Below are 20,045 nucleotides of genomic sequence, written 5' to 3' on the forward strand. Positions count from 1 at the left end.
AGACGGGGGCAAACCCCCCCCCCCTTCCAAGCGTTTTGTCTGTATTTGTCCCAGTGAGATGGTGTTTCATTGTGGGCAGGGGAGCTGGGATGGGCAGGGGAGCTGGGATGGGCAGGGATGAGGGGACGGGGGGGGGGGGGTCCACCGCGATGCAGGTGTAGACCGCCAAGCGCTTCTTGGACCGGACTCGATACCACGCACGATCCAAGCCGTCGTCTGCAGGTTCTGTTCCCCTGAATCGCTCGGGAAAGCTGGACAAGTGCATCGGCGTGACATCACGGGTCAAGAAGACTGTGGTGTCTAGTTTGCCAGCAAAGGATTACCGAGCCATGCGCATTGTTTAGTCAGGAGGGGCAGGGGGAGGGGCGGTCATACGTGAGTCTGTTCGGCCACTCCTGTTCTCGGGGGCAGTGTTTTGCGTGCAGGCCGAGACTGAATTTCCAGGTGGTGAAACCCCAGAGTTGGAGAATCGGAGAAGCTCGAAGCAGTCGCCGTGGTGGTACACGGCTGTGTTCAAGTGCCTTGTGGAGGAAGGGTTTAGGGGCCGTTTATAAATGACGTCACGCACCTGGGGGGGAGGGGTCAGACATTTGTGACGATGTGTGACGATGGTGGGGGGGGGGAGAAACGCGACGTCACATCAAAATGCGCAACTTTAAATAAATGTAGACAACACGTTCTACTTAATTAAATTTACTTTTAATAAATGTTTTCTCCAACATCAGAGTGCGGCGCCACATTAAATACGCACTACAATGACAATACCTTAAAGCGATTTGAAGCATGTTTTATATATTTTTTGGGGGGGGCAGAGCTTTGTGACGTCATATTTGAGGGGGGGTCTGACTTTTTGTGACGCCGTGTGACGAAGGGGGGGGGGTCAAAAATCGTCCAAAATCGCGTGACGTCATTTATGGACGACCCCTTATCGATTAATTTAGATTTGTGAATCTCTCTAAATCCCACTGTGGAGGAGAAATCAGCACTGCACAGCAAGTGAGATCATGAACCTGTCCGTGCGGAACTTTGCGTGTGATCACGATCTCCTTCTGTGCGTGGGTTCTCCGTGGGGAGCGGTGGCGCAGCGGTTAGCGCTACGCTGCGCTACGAACCCGGTGACCCGAGTTCGATTCCTGCTCACGGCCAACATCAGTGGCCGATTATCTGAACCGGACCTGGGACTCCCCTAAGTCGACTCGGCCGCAAATGAGTAGCTGGTTGCGGTGTGTAATCATCGCCAGTGGGGAGACAAAGGCGGCCGGGCGTGGTTCTGGCTACCCATCCCCTCGTGTGCCGTGCCGGCATTTATAGGTGCTACTCGCTAACAGCACTTGCCCCAACAGTCTGTTGAGGCTACATGGGGGATCTTTGTCTTTGTGAGTTTTCTCCTAGGCGAGTAATTATTCGTAGCGCCTGGAATTATTTGAATTACAGTCTCACGATTCGGAGTTCCAATTCCATTTGTACTTCATCGTCTGGAATTTTACCGTTTCATTGTCAGTTATAGAGTTCTGGAATGTAATTGCGTAAATAGTAAACACTCGGTTGTTACATGCTTAATTAAATTAATGTATTGTGAGAAGAACAATTGCTTTCAGCCAATTACTCCGTTAATTATCACAATCTCTAGTCGTCTCAGGCTACTCTCGCATGCAAAACAACAACACTCATTAAAAAAGTTTCATGAGGCTCTCCTCGCTAATTAAATGGCATTTTTTTTCTTTATAAAAAAAATGCATCGAAATTGTTCACGATTGTTTATCGCTCAGCGACGTCATTCAATGTTGCCGACGTCATCCAATTCATCGTCATAGCTCGGGGGAGGGGGGACGAGCAAAACACAACTTCTGTGACGTCAAACGAAGCCATCCACTCCTTCATTACGAAGGGATTGCTGTGGCTAGGTAATGAGAGAACGACTGAGGGTGAAGAGAGAACGTCTGGAAGAATAAGTCCGAGCTGTAAATGACGAGAACGAACCCCATCGTTCCAACAACAACAACAACAAAAAAGCCAAACACGTGTAGCAAGAGCACACGGGAAACGTGGAACAAGTATTAGGGGTCGCCCATAAATGACGTCACGCACCTAGGGGGGCGGGGTCAGACATTTGTGACGATGCGTGACGAGGGGGGGGGGAGAAATGTGACGTCACATCAAAATGCGCAACTTTAAATAAATATAGACAACACGTTCTACTTAATTAAATATACGTTTTAAGAAATGTTTTCTCCTACAACATCGGAGTGCAGCGCCACATTAAATACGCACTACAATGACAGTAGTTTAAAGCGATTTGAAGCATGTTTTATTTTTTTTTGGGGGGGGGGGGGGCAGAGCTTTGTGACGTCATATTTGAGGGGTTCTGACTTTTTGTGACGCCGTGTGACGAGGGGGGGAGGGGGGGGGTCAAAAATCGTTCAAAATCGCGTGACGTCATTTACGGACGGCCCCTTATGCAGGAAATGCTGACGGTGCGTGCATCAGTGCACAGCGTGGCGAGTGCTCCAACGAGTTGCTCCGAGTCGTTGTCAAGGCGAGAGAGAGAGAGAGCACTTGCCCCAACAGTCAGTTCAGGCTACGTGTGGCGGGGGAGCGAGGGGTGGCAGGGGTGGGAGGGAGTTAGAGATGGGAGGGAGGGAGGGGTGGGAGGGGTGGGGGTAGGGGGTGGAAGGGAAGGGGGGGAGGGGGTGGAAGGGAGGGGAGGGAGGGAAAGAAGGGAGGGGTGGGAGAAGGTGGGAGGGAGGGGGTGGGAGGGGTGGAGGGGTGGGACGGGGTGGGAGGGAAGAGTGGGAAGGATGGGTGGGAGGGGGTGGGAGGGGGTGGGAGGGGGTTGGAGGGGTGGGAGGTGGTGGGAGGGAGTGGGAGGGGGTGGGAGGGGTGGGAGGGAGGTAAGAGTGGGAAGGATGGGAGGGAGCGAGGGAGAGAAGGGTGGGAGTGCTGGGTTGGGGGGGAGAGGTGGTGGGCGATCTTTGTCTTTGACGAGAGGCGCTGTTGATGAACGACCTCCTCACCGAGCCCGGTTCTCGTCCTCCGCGCGCTGTCGACGGACCGCGCGCGCGTTCTGCTGTCGCGTCCCGCCGAAGCGGGCGGGCGATTGATGCATATGCCCTCGCTCCGTGTCCTGCAGCGATGCCGCTGCTGGGTTTGTTTGTGGTTGCTGTTGCGTGCGTTTTGCTGTCGACAACAATAAGCAGTGCGCCGTTGAACGTCGAACTTCGCCGCACCGTACGTAGCCAACCGTGGCTGATCGGAGGCGACGGGGTAGAGTTGCATTCATTCCGTGTGCTCTTGTTTTCGACAGGGACGCGTTCACGTTCAATGTCCAACGCGCGTTCGCGAACGGGTTGAATTCATGTTTGGACGACAGATGTTCGACTCGCCGAATGAGTTGCTCACAGGGCGAGAAGGGCTCCATGACACATTTGTCCGGGTGAATCCACATATTTTAACTCCTGTGGTGCATTCAAAAGGAGACGTGAGCTTGCCCTGCGCCGTAAGATAAAGCTTCCGCACCAGATGAAATCACTGGAGACGTTCAAAGAGGCAAAAGCGAACTGTCGGATTATAAACGATGGGCAACTGTTTGGTGCAGTGGTGACGATTTAAACAAAACAATGAAATCCCTCCAATCGAGGAATTAATCTCATATTCTTTAAAGGAAGACGCAGCTGCTTTAAATAATTCTCCGCCTCTAGTACCTGACATGGGCCAGCATTGTTGGTGCAGTGGTGACGAATGTGCCTCGCAAGAAGAAAGGTGTCTTTGTGTCCGCCCATTGCTGTTATCCCCGAGAAAAAAAAAGAGAGATCAAACTTAGCCAATCTGGACTCGTGGCGCAGCGCATTAAAAAAAACAACAAGCACTTTAGCTATTTAATCTATAATTATTTGGTTATCATTCTCTTCCCTTCACACATCCCTCCACTGCTTCCCTTTCGTGTTCTCAAAGTGCCCCACGATAGCTGCCACTCATTCCTCAAAGACAAAGATCCCCCGTATAGCATGAACAGACTGTTGGGGCAAGTGCTTTTAGCGAGCACCCTATGACGGCCAGAACGACACACGAGAGGGTGGGTGGCCGGCACCACGCCCGGTCCGCCTTTGTCTCCCTAGTGACGATGCTTTTACGCACCGCTCCAGTTACTAATTTGAGGCCGAGTCGACCTAGGGAAGGCCCAGGACCGGTTCGGATAATCGTCACTCGTAGCGCAGCGCGCCGCGGTTAGCATGCACCTGTCAACTGCATAATTACATTCGAGATTTGAAGTTTTCGTGACTGCAAGGATTCATACTGTTTGTTTTTTTCGGTAAAGTCACGTGGGTAAAACATTTAAATAAATTAAATCACAACGTTTCGGCGCAACACTTCAGGTGGGGACAATTTAGCGAGAGCACACCGCTTAAGTGTGTCTCATGTGGCTGTGACGAGTAATTATATAGTCGCGGGGGGATGGGGGAAGGGGAGCATGGTGAATGTGGGGGGGGGGGGGCGGGGTGTGGGCTGGGATGTAGCGTTGCGTACCCCGAGCAGTCTGCTTTTGCTAAGTTGTCCCCACCTGAAGAAGGACGCTTGTGTTGGGCCCGAAACGTCGTGATTTAATTTATTTGAATTTTTTACCTACGTGACTTTACTGCATAATTCCAGATTTGAAGCTTTCGTGACTGCAATGATTCTTATTCTTAGGTTTTTTCGGTAAAGTCACGTAGGTAAAAAATTAAAATTAATAAAAGTAAAGTAAAAATAAAATAAAAATCACGACGTTTCGGTGGCAACACAGGGCCTACCTTGGCTCCTTCCACCCTCAACCAGTATATATACAAGGACTGTTTCCTTGGAATGTATCTTACTTGATACAGCTATCGTGCTGTGACGGTTCCACCTGAAGACGGAAGCTTGTGTTGCCTCCGAAACGTCGTGATTTTATTTTTATTATTACTTTTATTAATTTTAATATTTTTACCTACGTGATCTTACCGAAAAAACCTAAGAATATGCATAATTCCATTCTGTCGTCGTTCCGTGAGCTATGCACAAGCACGTTGAGCGAATGCCCGCTGCGCTCTATGAATACAATTCGGTTAGATCTACTCTTCGGCTGATGCAAGGTGGAGCGCGAGTATTTTAGCATTTGTCCTCTGACCAAATCGCAATGAATGTGCTTCATCTTGTCAGAGCTTGGAAACTTAGCAGATTTACTCCTGGTAAGTGCTTGGATCGGAGACCGTCAGGGAATATCCAGGCGCTATTGGCTTAGACTATGGGGTGGCTCGGATATAGAAACGCAGCAATGGATTGAATTTATCTCTTGCGGAGCTTTGATTGTTATCCTCTGGAATGCACGAGTCTTTATTTTTACTCGACACTCTGCTGTTATCCCACATGCCAAACCACCCACATGGCAAACGCCTACGTGTTTAAACTAAACCCATTAATGGAATTGGCCAAACACAATCATAATCACAACAGAGGGTGTTAAGACTCTTTTGGGGAAACGATGGGAATTAAGGAGAAGTGTTGTGTGCCCTCAAGCCCTTGTGTTGTCGGCAAATGTTCTTCCTCTCACGCCCTTTTATGCGAGACCAAAACTACAGCACACAAGGGACCGAGCACGCAAAGCTTAGTTACGAACCGGTGAAGATGTACGGACGAGACGCAGACGTGTACGGCAAGGATCGGAACTTCACCTTTTGGCAATCTCATCGTCAACACCATGGCCCCAGTGATTGCTGGGGAAGCCATTAATTATCATGTACTGCCCTGGCGTAAGCGCAGCCACACCTCCAAAATAACTCTCGTAGTGTAACCTAATCATAACAACAACGGCAATAATCACCATTATCATCAACAGCATTTTAAAAAATAAAAACGTGTTGGGTGTAAATTGTGCGATTGGTCACACAAGACCGCGTAATACCCTCGGCACGATCCGTTGGCCAGGCAATTATGCGTCAGTGGCGGGGAGTGATCGTTCGTTGGTGCGTAGCAGCAACTACACCTGGGACCCAAGGGTCTGAATGGGCCCCTTCCATTTCCCGAGAATTGTTTTTTTTGTGGGTGTTTAGTTTGTTGTCCTTCCCTCGCACCTCCCGATTAGCACGATTGGCTACGTACGGGTGCGAAAGAAGTTCAACATAAATGCATGCGAACCACGGTACGACACTGATCTGCATTGTTTTATTATACTGCGTATGAGCCTGTAAGCGGTTGCACAATGTTGTATGGCTGTACCGGGCTGTGGAAACGTGTGATTACGTTCAAAGCATGATGGGACCTGCCCATTCATTGCAGGATGGGGACTTAATTATGATCTAATTGTGTTCGTGACATAATGCTTCAAGACTGAGAAGTTTCTATCCGCAGCTCTTGCAACTCGTAGTACATCATCCCGTGTTGGAAAATAACCCTGAAAGATGACGGCACAGAACTACTCCTTAGGGTCATCGCAGTGTTTCAGTAGGCGTCTTTATTACAAATACTAGCGGCACATCCTTTGAGATGGCATGCAAAGAGAATTAATTGCACAAAAGCAAAACATTACATTCACAACAAGAGTAAGCCAAATTTAGCGAAAAATATAATTTTAACATGCTGGGTTTATTTGTGCGTATTTTTATAATCCAGGTGAGATCATCAACCCTGTACACTTGAGAATCTGGTTTAATCGCGGTGGCTGAAATCTGGATTCAAACCCAGGTGCTTGCCGAGTGCTCTGAACCTCTCAGCCACCCTACCCACTGTTTGACCCAATGTTTTTTTTAATCTGCCTGTATTTTACTCCTCGGTAGGTAGCCTTGAATGTATGTGGAAATACAAGCTGCATATATGTTCTGCTGTGCGTAGTTGTAGAACCATCGCATGAAAATGAGATGAGACTTTATATTCATAATTTAATTGTGGGACTTGGAAAGAAGCAACGTGGGAAACAGGATGATAGGAATTGGAGTCGGCTGCTGGAGACCAAAACTAATTATTCCCTTCCCGAGTTCACCACTTTGAATAAAACTCACAATGTCAATGACATCGGGATCTTCACAATCTCCTTGAAGACACTCATGAATAGCCAAGCAAGGTGGCACAAGTCTGTAATCCAGAGCTTTTTAAGACCAGGCTTCGTGGATACTGGGAACTTGTCACGCTCCCAAAACCCACTGGGCTGTAAAGTGGCGAGAATATGGCAGTACCCAAATATGCCTGTGAATGCTTCTGTGTTGGCATTTATAAGGTGTTACTCCCTCTGTGTGTGTGTTTTTCTGCACCTCCGATTAGTACGGTGGGCTACGTACCGTGTGAAAGACGATCAACGTACGCTCTTGTTTCCTCCCAGACAAAGCAAAATCCTGCTTAAAAGGAAATTGTCCAATTATCCCAATGCACAACACTCCTAGGAAACAAATTTTGAGACTTGGTAAACCTTTTTTTATGAATATTTGGACGCAAGAAGACCTTGACAAAGTGAGAAACACATCTGCCCAACACAATTGGGCCAATAAAAAAGCTTTGCCCAAGTATGCGTCAATTGAGAGTCACGCAGTGTTTGACACACCGGACTTTTAACCCAGTGACTCAAGTCGGATTCCTGGCCATGGCCAACACAAGAGGGGAGTGACCACTGAACTGGTCCTGACCTCTCCACCAAACCTGCACTGACCAGCGTGGTGAGGTGTGGTCAAACAACCCCCGTAAAAAAGGAAGCTGGGAGGCCTTCATCTCGCAGCAGATTGACAAAAATGTTGTAAAATAATTTGTTCATGGGCTTCTACCATCGCACCTACGATGGCTACGTACGGTGCAAAAAGAAGTTCAACATACGTACGTACATGCGTCATGGCTAAGTGGAGAGGTTTTCGATGAGTGGGGGCTGTGATGACGGAATCTCCTTTTAAAATGTTTCCATTTCATTAGAAGAGCACAAACTAAAAGAACCAACTTTGCCTTGATGCACGTGACCTATTCCTTTGACCCCAAAAAACACGCCTTCTCGGCACTTTCTGTAAATAAAAAATGTTTCATTAATAATTTGTTAAGCACATTATATTGACAGTGTCTGTTTAACAGTTGTGTTATCCCCAAAGTGTTCGCGAAACATTTTTTTTACATCTTAAAGTGTTAGACTTAGGCCACATTTTTACATTTACGACTGACCTTCAATGCCTTTAATTCTGTGTAATGTCATTTGCGTATCCCCCGCTGAGCAAGTGGCACGCATGAGATATTTGGAGACCCGAATCCAATCTCCCAACCGAGGTCGTCCAACGCTGTTGCCTTGACTGATGCTCTTTAAATGGACCTCCAAAAGAATTCAAAAAGTATCGACTTGGACCATTGAAGGATGTCAGGCACAAAGGCTGATTGTCACATTGGGGTCGTTACCTACTCTGATGTGCGGCTCTGGCTTCAATGAGTTACGGAATGGCACGATTCGGAGTCGAATACTGATGGCACAATCGGGACATGGATGGCGAAAATGAAAAACGTTGTTTTTTTGTGTATAAAGAGAAAAACGCTCTGTGGGTTTCTCTGATTTCACCGTTTAGCTAGGAGAGCCTCGCTGAATTTCAATGCTCCTTTTGAAAAAAAAGGCCCACACTGGTTTCGTATGTGAAGACGGTGGTTTTTTTTGTCTTGCACTGGAAAATGCAATTAAACTTGCCCAAAAAGATACCGTTTAATTTTTAAACGTTCCGTGATTTTATTCATTTTTCGAACATTTCAAATCTGTCCAAGTAACAAAAATGTGAGAAATGAGAAGAAAAGTTTTGGTATTTCCACGGTGAAAATCTTCAGTGGGATGTTTTTTTTTTACCCGAGTCAAAGGTCGGAGCTCATACGTGGCTCATCATCAGAATATTCCATCGGTCCCCGTTTCATTTCATTTTAGAGTGACCCTTTACTCAATTGTGTCTCGACAAACAAGACTCAATCGCTTTGACTGACAATGTCGCAGGTAAGCAATACTTGTTTTGTCATATTCTTAGGTTTTTTCGGTAAAGTCACGTAGGTAAAACATTAAAATTAATAAAAGTAAAATAAAATAAAAATCACGACGTTTCGGAAGCAACACAAGCTTCCGTCTTCAGGTGGAACCGTCACAGCCCGACAGCTGTATCAAGTAAATGAAGACGGAAGCTTGTGTTGCTTCCGAAACGTCGTGATTTTTTATTTTATTTTACTTTTATTAATTTTAATGTTTCACCTACGTGACTTTACCGAAAAAACCTAAGAATATGAATCCTTGCAGTCACGAAAGCTTCAAATCTAGAATACTTGTTTTGTGTAATGAACGCTTCCGAGGAAACGTCAGTGCCCATAGAAAACCGGCATTTTACAAATATGCCACGATACAATTAGTCCATCAAAAAAACCTACTTGCGCTCTACTAGCCAATACAAGCACCCACCTCATTGCCGGTTAGAGTCGGACACTTAATGGCTCAAACTCCACTATTGATGTTGAGATTCACCTCCCCAGTGTCGCAATTCGTGGTCGCAATGCACTCGTCACTAAAAATTGTAACCGCTGGGAAATCTTCTTCCATCGGTCATATTTGGTGCGAGTATTACGCCGCTGGAATGCCGTATATCAAGAGTGACATTACTTTTTATAGGCCCTCGGTCACTTGTGAAAATGTTGGCATGTCTTCATGGTGAAGATCAGTTTCTTGATCATTTCCGCAAAGGGACTGTCAACCTCCCCACCGTCGCGAATGCCACTGATCTCCGAGGTACACTCGGCTGAGCTCATACTAGAATGTGTCTACTTAGCCTAATACTACATTTGATCTCTCCCAGGGATTCAATAGACTCGTGATTCGGGGTCACAATTCAATTCTAGCACCGTTTCTTCGTATTATTTATATCATCTCGCCTGTATTATTACTCATTTTCTCTCGTTTGTTCACTCCATTTAAGTTTCATGCAACGATAGGGCATAATTTGTAGATAATTTTCACAAAAATCGTAGACGAGCCATTCTTCCAAGCGCAGTCCCATGCTTGTATAATGAGCTCATCAATTGATTTTAATGGATGGATGAATGAATGTATCCTTACATGCCTAATCTTTCTATGAAATCCACCAACACTGCTCAAGAGTCACTGGATAGGCGTATTTAATAAGTAGGTGACCTCACAGTCCAAATAGGGCGTTGTTTTAAAGTAGAAAGCATGCCTTGTTTAAAGCATGGCTTGTTTATGCAATAAGTCAGTGGTCCGGTGTACACATAAGTCAATGCACCACCACTATCCTAGCGTGGATTAAAAACATAAGTGTGTTCGTCTGAGTCCTGACGATGACGTGGTATTTTATGAGTATTTCTCACTTGTCAACAACTGTGGGCATATTATTTGAATCTCAAAAGACTCTTCTCCATCAAACGACATATACAAGCCATGATCTACTTTATGATTACGCGACACGTTTATCCAGGTCTTTCAAAAAAAGCATTTAAAAATGTGCATCCGAAATCGTGGAAACGGACATATTACGAGAAAAGTTTTTTTACATTTAACAGCTAAGGCCCACTGAGAAATATAGCGCCTTTTCAGAAGCGACCTGGCCACAAATTAAGTGGGTTATCACGTGCAAATTTATAGCATGTTTCAAAAATTTGTAGGGGAAAAAACAGAGGACCCGGAGAAAAATCCATGTGACCACAGGGAGAGCGAGACGCAAACTCCAAATATACAGCAGGCATCGCCAGGGTCTGGATCGAACCCATGGCCTCCTGCAGACCAGGCGAGCTAGTTAACATCTCACCACCTGCTCGGTGCTCCAAGCGGCAGGGGGTGGGATGGGCTGTTTATTTATTTATTTATTCCCCCGGTGCCACCTGCTGCACGACGTCGTCTGCCTACTCGAGCTGCTGGCTCTGCAGCACGCAGTGCAGGCGTCGCAGCAGCACGCGCACGCGGTCACGTGAGCCCGAGTGGGGACCACGACGGCCGTTGCCGTGTCGAGCCTCGCAGTTGGGGGGCCGGTAGTGACCCCCGCGACGCAGGCCCGCCGACTGGGCCGCTCGCGTCTCCCCGAGGGACGGAGGCGCCAGGAGGAGGTGGGCGATCGTGAGCGCCGGCATTCTACCACCTGTTGGTGGTAAACGCGAAACGGTTTCGCCGGGGCCGGATTCCCAGCTTTGTCCGAGATATTCACCGCAAAGTGCTCGCCGCAAATGAACCGCAATACCTTGCTGATCTCGTCAAGGGACGTAAACAATCGCACGACATTCCAGTCATCCTCGCAGCGGCGGATTTTGGCTGGCCATCGAACAAAGACGACGGTTACCGCATCGCGCGCCTTCAGATGCGCGTCTGCGGCCGTCTGGAACGTTCTTCCTTCCGATATTAGGAAGCCACTGGAGCGATGCATTTAGATTTGAAGCTAATTTTTTTCCAACTTCCTTTTGTGTTAGTTTGTTGTCCTTCCATTGCACGTCCGATTAGCACGGTTGCTACTACATACAACAAAGTCAAGACACATGACCTTGGCGATTTGCCCCGATGTCGACAATGGAGATGGCAGCAATGTTTTGCGGTTGAAGATCGGGATTGAATGAAGATTTGCGAAGATATTTGTTTGGCCCTGTACACGTGTAACGTTAACGTTGAATGTGATGCAGCTCAGATAGTAGAGGACTGCACGGCTGACCCTAAGTTGTGAAACCGTGGGTGTAATTCTTTCCCACAGTTTAATCTTTGTCATCATCATCCTCACTATCCATCATCATTCATTATCATCATGCATTTGCCTTTCTTCGCACAAGTCTGCCCCGAAACGGACTCTCAGCTGGTCATAAATAAAAGATTTAACTTGGGCCACTCCCGCCGCCACCATCAATCACCTTTGTCATCATCAATCACCGTCAATCAATATTGCCCCAGGATTCGTAAAATTGGCCACCACTTTGCGGGACGAATCAGTTTCTGTATTTAGAAAGAAAAAAAGCTGCTCCCCACCATAGAAATGTGGAATTTCAACCACTTGCTTAAAGTTCTCTAATGCCTTAGATGCAGATTTGCTTTATTATTGTAGATAGCATTAAACGATTGAAGCAACTGCACTTTAAAGCGCAAAAAAGTATCGTAGAATTATTTTTTTATTTCTACAGTTATTCTCATATGTACTTTAATGTGTGTGCATATATATAAGCATTTGTGTGTGCGTGCGTGCAGCGCTGGTGACATTGTGTCTCGGTAAGTCCATAATTTCCATTTACACCATTGGAACCTTCTTTGCCAGTAGCAAAATATGATAATTGTTTTTTTACCATTTTATCTGTCAACAAAACTTACACCTTTTTTTACAAGAATTCATGTTTGCATTGACCACAATACCTGCGGTCGGAATGCAAACAAAAAACACAACTCTGATAATGTATGCATTGTCCTTGATATTGATTGGTCCATACCCGAGACAGCTTTTCTTAGAGCCTAGTCTCACATGGTGTTGGACTAAATGACGCCAAAAGGCGCACAACTCAAAGACAAAGCACCATCAGAGTATGAGAGCTCAGGGCTAAGCATTTACACCATTGGAACCTCCTTTGCCAGTAGCAAAATATGATAATTGTTTTAACCCTTTTATCTGGCGCCAGATAAAAGAGTAAAAAAACAATGATCAATTCCCATTTAATCTGATTTATCATCGACCACCCTAACCCCACCTATACCCTCTTCCGTATATTTACCTCCATAGTTAATGACAACATCATAATCTCTCTTTCCTCTGGGTCCCATTGAAAAAAGAAAACCGCCCGTGTTTTTTTTTTATTTGCTATTAAGTCTCTCCAAACGAGGCTGAAAGCGCTTATGCGTTCACTGCATATATTCTTGGTTCTTTCGGTAAAGTCACGTAGAAGGGAAATAATAAAATAATAAAAATATAACACAATACAAATTCTCACGACGTTTCGACTGCAACACTCGCAATCATCATCAGGTGTGAAATCCACAGCAAGAAAATTTGAAAAAAGTTGCGGGTTTTCTTAACGTCAGCACCACGGACAGCGATTTGGCTGTTGGCCAGATGGACGAGTCCATCTTTGTTCGGAAAAGAGGAGAGGGGTAAAGAAAATGGAATGCGGTCTCAAAGTCACCGTAAGCGTTAACACGATCAATTAAGACCCGAAATGGTTGATCAAATCCTTCAAATATCTGGGATGGCTGCGCACTCTGTATGTCCGTTGGTAATGGGGAGCAATGCTCACTCCCGAAAAGACGATCCGTTACGAACAGTCCCGTAGTGTAAAGCTGGGTCCCGATTCGGGGCTCGCTGTATGGAAAAAACTCCCCCAAATTGACGAAAGGGTTAATAGCACAAAAATGTGTATACTTCAAGAAAGGGCACAAGTAATTGTTTGCAATGTGAAAAATTGCCATTGTTATGTAAGCTGCCTTCCGTTCCGCTAATTATATCATAAAACAAACGCACGTTGCACAGCGTTACATAAGCCATGAAAAATGCATGAATTTTTTTCCAAAAACGTTCTCTTCCGCATAAGTTCGCGGAAGAGGAAACTTTACATGACATTCATTATATAAGCCCAATGTAGAGCAAGTTTGCGTGACGCCGAGCTTACATAAAAGTGGAGACACCTCCGGGCACAGAGGCAACCCTCTGAGTTCAGTCCTCCCGATCCTCCGTCCGGGCTGATCCCACGGTCTGTGCCCATCCCAGCGTCTCATCATCGTGGTGGTTGTTGCCAGCTGTGCCAGGAGGTCCTATGCCCAGGATGGCACCAGAAGCGACAACAGACTCCCCAGCAATGCGATCGCCACGCACGTCCCACACGCAAATGTAGAGGAGTAAAATGGAGACGTGACGTCAGGTGTGCCGTTCAGTGCGATGACGTCATGTCTCCTAGGGTACTTAAGGGATACCCCGTGACGTAAGCGGGGTCACTGTGGGAACGGGTAGAGTAAGCAGGGTGAAGAGGGAACCAGTGGGTAGAGAGAGGGATCGAAGAGTTGAGTCTGGGGAGAAGCCGGTGGTAGCCGTAGAAGTGCTTCTCTCTCCGCTCGGTGGAGTCGGCAGAGTCCACGATCCGACACGAGAGAGAGAGAGACCGGAGCTAGCCGGCAGGGACCCGGACTCAGAGTAGGACCCCTAGCCCCTGGGAGTTGTGTACCCTGCTGTGTAATATTGTAACAGCTTTAATAAACCCTGGCGAAAGCCCTTAACTTACCTCCGTCTCGGAGTACGTCCGTGGAAACCTCTCTACAACTGGTGTCAGAGTGTCTGCGCTGCCATCCAACACCACCCTCTCGCGAGTATCTTCTTGCCCAGCAGTAGCAGCAGCCTCATGATGTTCCCCACACTCTTGTCAGACCGGTGTTACAGACGCCGTACTCAAAGGTTTGACATTTAGTCTGCTTTTTAATCCTCGGGAAATTGCCGGCTCATAGCCGCGAGCTTTGGCATTTTCACTATAAACGTCGCCTCTCTCGTCCCGGTTGGCCTTGCTTTGTAGATATCTTTGCTTCAGGTACAGTTTGGATACAAAACTGGACAAATGGCTCTTGAAAAAAGCATAGCTGTGGACTGGGGTTTAGTGTTAGTTTTTCTAAACAAATCGAAACATTCAAATGTTTTCCTCTAGCTTTTTTGTTTTAGTCTTCGGATGATAAATCGTGCAAAAACAAAAAAAATGTCGGTTGTAAGGCAACTAAAATCTTCGTCGTGAAACTTAACAAAAATGTGTCTGCATGACGGCCCGCACGCGGCAGGCACCCTTAAAATGGAAAGACCGGCACGTGAATGAGCAAAGAGCGCGGTTGTTCAACGACAGATGAAGCAGTTTCGCGCTAAGTGCTCTTCATGCGCTTGGTATGCTCTGTGCAAGCTAATTAGGCTCATGCGTGCTGTTTTAAATATCTGGAATGGCTGCACATGCAATGCCCCCTTTTTTAATTGCACAGCAATTGCGGGCGAGAATGGGTCAAGTATAGAACACTGTGAAAAAAGGTGCCGTTATTTAATGTGAGGATAGTTTAAGGTGCCATGTACATATTGCAAACAATGGGTTTTTGAATAACAATTAAAATGTGTTAATCACAAAAAAGATGTGGCCTCTCAATTGTGTGCCTACTGTTTATTTATTGTTAACAAGCATTATATCCACGAGCCTAAAGAGGTTTTCAGGAAGTGAGCATTGCCTGTTGCGGTATATGGATAATAAACATGAACATTAATAAATGCGTCCATTGATAAACACGTCCATTGTATGATGGGGAAAATGGAACAAAAGCTTAACAGTGAGCAAAGAAGCATGGAAAGAGACTCCTGCTGGGAAGTAAAATGAGAACACGGTGAGAGGAACACATGGATTGGAGAACGAAAGCAAATTAGCGCTCACATATTGACTGTAACGAAATGTAACTGGGCTTGGGAAAGGCGCATCGTGGGAAGAGATGGTGGGCCAAAAGTCTTGACAACAATGGCAGCCGAAGGATGGAATTCACCCCCAGGATGCCCACCACAGCAGATGGGTCCCAGTGAGGTCAGCTCACGTGCAGGAGATAGCCGGATGGTTGCGTCATGGGACAGCGGGATGACAATGACTTTGAGAGTCCTTCATCGAGTGCTGGAGAAATGGTGGCTGACAACGACAGTTGATTTCATGAATGCCTAACTGTACTACCCCGGCTTCCCCAGTGGCGATGTTCACACACCATACCAGTTAATTGGTTGAGGCTGAGTCGACCTAGGGGAGGCCCAGGACCGGTTCAAATAATCGTCACCGGTGGTGGCCCTGAGCGGGAATCGAACTCGGGTCACCAGGTTCGTAGCCCAGCGCTCTAACCGCTACACTACAATGCGTTACGCTGCCACATGCGCGGGTCACATGACAGATTTGACGTCACAGCTCACTTGCCGTGCAAAAAATATATGCATTATTGAGCTCCCCCCCCCCAAAAAAGCAAAAGTGTATTTTAATACTTTTTAAATGGTGTACAGTCTGGAAATTGCCCACATGCAAATTTCCATCTTCTTAGGTTTTTTCGGTAAAGTCACGTAGAAAGTAAAATAAAATAAAAACAAAAATCACGACGTTTCGGAGGCAACACAAGTCTCCGTCATCAGGTGGGACCGTCACAGCCAGATTAGCTGTATCAAGTGAGGCAATGATTCAAGATGTAATCCCTTAAAAGCGAGTTGAGGGGGGAGGGAGAGGGAGGGGGGAGCTCATCAGACTATGGTAGCCAATGAAAGGAACGTATCGGGAGGGAGGGGGGGCGAGGCCAAAAGGGTGGGCGATGGACGTGGAAGCGCTTGTGCGCAAGCGGCCAATTACTGCACACTCCAACACAATGGAGCGATTGTGCGCAAGCGGCCAGCCACTGCACCCGCCAACACAATGGGCAGAGAGGAGGAGGGGAGGTCTAATACACATGATAGACAAAAGAACGAAAATGATGATGGGTACAAACTTAGGGGGAGCTCATCAGACTATGGTAGCCAATGAATGGAACGTATCGGGAGGGAGTGGGGGGCGGGGGGGGGGCGAGGCCAAAAGGGTGGGCGACGGACGTGGAAGCGCTTGTGCGCAAGCGGCCAATTACTGCACACGCCAACACAATGGAGAGAGAGGGGGAGGTGGGGGTCTGATACACATGATAGACAAAATAACGAAAATGCCCATGTTTATACCAATGCTGGCTGAACAATGAAGAGAGTACTGTTAAAATAACTGGGGATGTTAACACTCGGTAAAGTACAGTAAAATAGTGCCTGTCAGATAAGATGGTCCAAAAAATTTGTGATTAAGTCTTTTTTGCGTGGTTGATAACATCTTTCCAATGATTACTAAGTTTGTACCCATCATCACGGTTGAAATTATGTCTGTGTTTGTATATTTGTATGGCTTCGTGTACAAACCTTTGATGGTAGCCGGGAGGTTTGCATAGAACCTTGGTCTCGGAAAAGACAATTTCATGAGAGCCCACCGAGTTGTAGCAATGATCGGCCACGGCAGAAGAATCAGTTCTGCCGTGTTTCAGATCTGACTTGTGCTCGCGGACACGATCAGAAACATGACGTTTCGTTTCTCCAATGTAGCAATCACCACAAATGCAACTCAATTTGTAGACTCCAGGATACTGTAAGTCAGGAACGACATCCTTCACAGATGGAATCAGATCACGGATTTTATGCACTGTACTGAATCGGACTTGGATCTTATGTTTGTTTAGAATTTTGGAGATCTTTTTGGTCACGCCAGCTATGTATGGTAACGTGATGGTTTTGGTCGGAGTTTCATGTGGCTGTTTCTGTGTGGTGGGAGAGACAGCTTGGCGGATAGTACGGTCAGAGTATCCGTTCATCCTGAGGGCCCGATGTACATGTCTTAATTCACCGGTCAGGTGGTGTTTGTCAGAAATGCCATGTGCTCTGTGGTATAGCGTTTTGATGAGAGAGTTCTTTTGAGATGGGTGGTGGTGGGAATCCGGTTTCAAGTAGGAGTCTGTGTGGGTGGCTTTTCTGTAGACAGAATGTCCCAAGGAACCGTCAGGACTCCTCTCAAACAGAATATCCAAGAATGGTAGTTTACCGTCTTTCTCCACTTCCATGGTGAATCTGATGGATGGGTGTCTAGAATTGATGTGGTCCAAGAAGTGGTTCAATGCTGGGAGGCCATGTGGCCAGATGACGAAAGTGTCATCCACATATCTCTTCCACAGGGAAGGACGCAGGGTGGATGTCTGGATGGCGTCTGATTCAAACTTTTCCATGAATATGTTGGCTATAACTGGTGACAAAGGGGAGCCCATAGGGGTACCCTCATTCTGTTTGTAGAAGGTGCCATTCCAGGTAAAATAGGTGTTGGTGAGGCAATGCCTAACCAGCGCAGGTGCATCAGAATTCAATTATTGTTAGGGTGTCCGGTACTGGGACTTTGGTAAACAAAGATACTACATCAAAGCTGACGAGGATGTCATCAGAAGATAGTACCATGTCCTTAACCATAGAGACTAATTGGGTTGAGCTAATCTGGCTGTGACGGTCCCACCTGATGACGGAGACTTGTGTTGCCTCCGAAACGTCGTGATTTTTGTTTTTATTTTATTTTACTTTCTACGTGACTTTACCGAAAAAACCTAAGAAGATGATTCCTTGCAGTCACGAAAGCTTCAAATCTGCAAATTTCCAGTTTGTTGCATGTCGGGAAGTACGCTAAACATTTTGAACAGACACGCATATTCACAACTTTGCCTTTTATATATATGGAGATGAATACGTTGAGTTCAGACCTTGTGGGCAACTATAAACCCACAATCAGAGCTTTGAGATGCAGACTTAAGGTTAGAAATTGCCACACTCACTCTGGGGTGAATGGTTTGTTGTGGTCTAGACGTCTTTTAATTTCTGGATCATTGAGTTTTAGATATGAGATGGAATACCGTTTTCAATTGTTATATGGTTTTCTTAATTTAAACATGTTATATGGTTTTCTTAATTTAAACATGTGGAGTCTCATAATCGAATCTCTAAAGCAGCTCCGTGGTCTACTACCAGGCTTGGACTTTCATGCTGCAAATAACATTGAGACACGGCAAGAGGAACGCAGGGAGTATATGTGCCAGCATAAGATGTAAGTTTGACCATCCAGAAGTGGATAAATCATGGCTGATGAGGAGTGACTTTGGCTTATCCTGGTGATGCCGAGATTCCCTTACCCACAGATGCATAGTAGTCTGGGCAGGGAAACCAGGCGAGGCAAGTCTGGCCCCAGGGGCACGCGGCCTCATTTCCCTAAATAACATCAGAAGAGGTGAGCAACGTGTCACGACCTCTCGTTTATGTTTTAAAAATTGAACATAAACCAAGATGAGGCCCAGTGCCCATGGGACCAGGCCCGACTCATCTGGTTCCCTGCCCAGGTGCCCGTGCCTCCCCAGGCATGGGATTCTAGGCGTGACCGCTGTAGACCCAAGTCACTCCATCATCATCAGCAGCCATGGCGTGGTAATATCATCTCAATGGGCTAAGAGGCCAATTTAATCAACTGGGGGATTTTTTTTGCAAAGTTTTGACCAACCGTTTTTTAAAATGTTCTCCGGTTGTCTATCGAGGAAAGCGTCCCTAATAGCAACACAACTGGCACGGTAAGATTTGTGCTCATTAAAGCACCGTTCGTCTCCACAAGTAATTGTGACTTAACCTACCCCTAACTCCCTCTTACAGACGGACGAAAATAACGAATGCCTTAACGCCTACTTCCATTGCGTCAATGCGAGACGGACAATGGCGCGCACACATTGGTAAAAGTCTGTCCACGAACCAAGGTTATCCACGGATCTTGCGACGACGGCGTTCTGACTGTGATGGAAGCTGCTGCCATTTGCGCAAGCGTGTGTGTCAAATAAGAAAAAAATGATGACCTCAACTTTTGTTGGAGAACGCTAATTAAACGCTGTATATCCAGCATGGAAAGTAACTTTTTTAAGGAAAGGCTCTCTGACAAATCTACGAATGTCTAAGAGTTTACGTTGACTCGGTAATCCCCACCCACTTTGCGCAAGAGCGTGGTCACCACATCTACGCCTTTATAAGGAACGAAACAGGTGGACTTCTCCACGAATCTGGCTGTCGCCTGATGAAGCTAGTTGTAATTACTGGCGAAACGTCGTACTCAGATTGTAAGTGTTGTGGCTTGGCTTTCCAACACACCGGTGTGCTGTACTAGTGACGAATTGGCACGTTCTGTTTACGTGACAACCCTTACTAGTTGGCTGTGTCGGGTGGTGGCTGGTTTTAACGACACATTTATATATTTACATGATCTAACCCAAAAAACCTCTTATGGATTTTAACCGTATTTACAAAAAAAGACACTCAACTGCAGCGATGATGATATCTCAATCTTTACTGCCACACAAGCATGCTTTTAATATGATAGTATAATTCAACAATATAGTAATTGAACTAACGAGCTTATACTCCTGGAGTTTCACTGTGTTTATTTTTTAAGTGCATAAAGTCAATGGGGTTACGCCGTGGGAATTGATGACATATTTTCTCTAAGCTGCTGAAACTTCCCCTCATTAG

At 46.4% G+C, this 20,045-nt stretch overlaps 1 pseudogene; it reads right to left on the bottom strand.

Annotated features, from left to right (window-relative positions):
• The window catches only part of LOC144942885 (uncharacterized), a 36,603-nt pseudogene that overhangs the window by 1,581 nt on the left and 14,977 nt on the right, over window positions 1–20,045 (bottom strand).

This window comes from Lampetra fluviatilis, chromosome 29 (genome assembly GCF_964198595.1).
Source record: "Lampetra fluviatilis chromosome 29, kcLamFluv1.1, whole genome shotgun sequence".
Lineage (NCBI taxonomy): Eukaryota > Metazoa > Chordata > Hyperoartia > Petromyzontiformes > Petromyzontidae > Lampetra > Lampetra fluviatilis.